Here is a 2,482-nt window from a genome sequence, read left to right as displayed (position 1 = left end):
AAAAACTAATAAAGAAATCAGTTCTTTTTATCTTGTGCATGCTAAAAAAGGATGATACATACAATATTTCTGAATGATGTACGCAGGTCTTAAACAAGATTATGACAATCACATCCATAACACAAAAAGAATCTGCCTATGACACAAATCATCCAAGTGTGTAGAAAATATTTCAAAATTCTCAGCCTTCACTCATATCACTCAAGTGTGACAAGGGTCAACAGTTTTACCTTCTTATGACATCGCTCCTGCAGATTTAATAATAATAATAATTAATTGTTCTATGTAATTGAAACCATCATGGACGAACCATGAGCAGTAGGCTGCTGTCAACCAGCGACAGGGGAGGAGTTGGGGGTTCAGTGTCTTATTCAACAAGACTTCGACATGCTAGGAAGAGATGGCAAGAGAGGACAATCGCTATACCTCCTGCGCCACAGTGCCCACAAAATCTGGTGCTACGCCCGAACAGGGACTTGAACCCTGGACCCTCAGATTAAAAGTCTGATGCTCTACCGACTGAGCTATCCGGGCTCTGATCGATTGTCATAAGTATTTGGTCCAATTGCTGGATCCTAAGGGTGACTCACTTTTATCTGAAACAAGTGGGTGAGAAGCTCCATGTGAGCTCCATGCACACAGGTGTGGGTGTGGAACAGTAGTGGTGATGACAAGGACAGGAATGATGAATAAATAGAAGGAAGTTTCCCTACGTGTATGACTGTACTTGCAGTTATGTTCTGATATTGATTGGTTGGGTAGCGTTGAAAAGAGAAACATTTCTTTAGGTAGTATCAAATTGTTGTTTTATTCTATGCACATAACAATGAAACATCTTGAATCTTGAAATTTGATAAATAAGGGCAGACTACTCACCTCTACAGTTATCCCCCCCCCCCCCCCACACCTCCTTCTATCTCTCAATCTGTATCATAATTCTTATTTTTTAATTATTACTTGCTTTTCAATAGTTTTGCCCCTCAACATATCCTCAAAACAGCATGACAGATGTTTTGGAGATGAGGCCAGACTTGCTCATCCAAACCGAGACAGACCCCGTACAGAAAAAATGACAGTGAACATGTGGTTAGAGGGATGCTGAGGTTGGAACTGACAGACAGGAGGCCTAAATAAAGACGGAATAAGAGATTTACGGATGGTGGAGAAGGAGGACAAGTTAGTTGGTGTGAGAGAATAGGATGCAGAGAATTGGGTTAAATGGAGGCAGAAGATCTGCAGTGGTGACCTCTGAAGGGACATGGAAGGAGGTGAAGAAAATCCTGGTCAGGTAGCTTTTTTGGTCTGTCACAGAGAGATTTTACGAAAGGTTGGAGTTGAGCGGTGAAAGAATACAAATTACATATTGAAGGTTTTTAAAACTTTTTCCTTCAACGGTAGCAAATAGAGATTAGTGAGAGTATGACATTTTTCACTGTAGGTAGGTGTCCACACTGTGGCACAGTTCAATAACACAAATCCTTTATTTAATTGAGATTCTTTTAATCAATACATTTCGGGGTTAGGACAATAAAGTCTCTACAAGGTCAGATTTTTATCTCGACAAAAACTTGCACATTGCAGAAAATTTATTTGACCATCTCAAATAATATCAAGAATGAATAATATCGGATTGACTTGACTGTAGAAGACAAACAGGTCAGAACATGTTTGACATGTTTTTTATTGATTTATTTCTTTGTTGATTTAATGATCTGATGATATAACTGATTAATTAATTAATTGATTAATTAATTGACAATACTGTCTTTATTTTTAGTCGTCACGAATTATAACAGGCCTTGACGAAGGTACGCTCTTATGGGATGCCTTTATTCGTTTATGTTTTTATTGACACTTCAGACTTACTTCAAATTCATCTGCACCTGTTTTTAAACACTTCTATTGAGGGTTAACTGCACGGGGTTAACTGTCTGCTGAATGCTTATGTGTATTTCTAACTCTGTTTCTTTTTTTTAAGTACTTACAAATGTCCATCACACCTGCAATAAACAAAGAAGATCACTGTTGTTTCTCTCTATTTGTTTTGTTTTTGTTATTGTCTGATTACAGCCTTTAGCTAAGCACTTGCTTTGAGAGACAACGTGAAGCAGGAGAACAAAAGGCGTAAAGAGAGATGTGTCTCATCATCACGTGAAGGCATCGGTTTGCAAAGCCATGTGACCGGCACATTGTCACATAATATATGACACGATGACATCTGCAGATGTGCATGGCAAGGTCTCAAAGTTTATAAATGTCTGGAAAAATTAATAATTCAAAAAGATGAAAATCATATACACTTGAAGCCAAGATTAAAATTCCCCTCTCAACTTTGCCCCTCTTCTTCCATTCCTCTCAGCCAGCAACTCGCTCTGCTCTCATTCGCCTCAGTTTATTACACACATATCCAGCCTGGCAGCGGGCCTGGCTCTGGGGCTGCACATACGGCCGATGGCTTTGGGGGCATGGAGGGTGAGGAGAG

At 39.4% G+C, this 2,482-nt stretch overlaps 1 non-coding gene across 1 annotated transcript; it reads right to left on the bottom strand.

Annotated features, from left to right (window-relative positions):
- Positions 1–461: 461 nt before the first annotated feature.
- On the bottom strand, positions 462–534 carry trnak-uuu (transfer RNA lysine (anticodon UUU)). Its single transcript has one exon. It is a non-coding gene; the product is annotated as a tRNA-Lys (tRNA).
- Positions 535–2,482: the final 1,948 nt, after the last annotated feature.

Source organism: Fistularia commersonii, chromosome 35 (assembly GCF_037954325.1).
Source record: "Fistularia commersonii isolate RoL2024-O1a breed Wild chromosome 35, RoL_Fcom_v1.0, whole genome shotgun sequence".
NCBI classification, from domain to species: domain Eukaryota; kingdom Metazoa; phylum Chordata; class Actinopteri; order Syngnathiformes; family Fistulariidae; genus Fistularia; species Fistularia commersonii.
The sequence above is the reverse complement of the archived record's forward strand: the minus strand, read 5'-3'. Positions and strand labels throughout refer to the sequence as shown.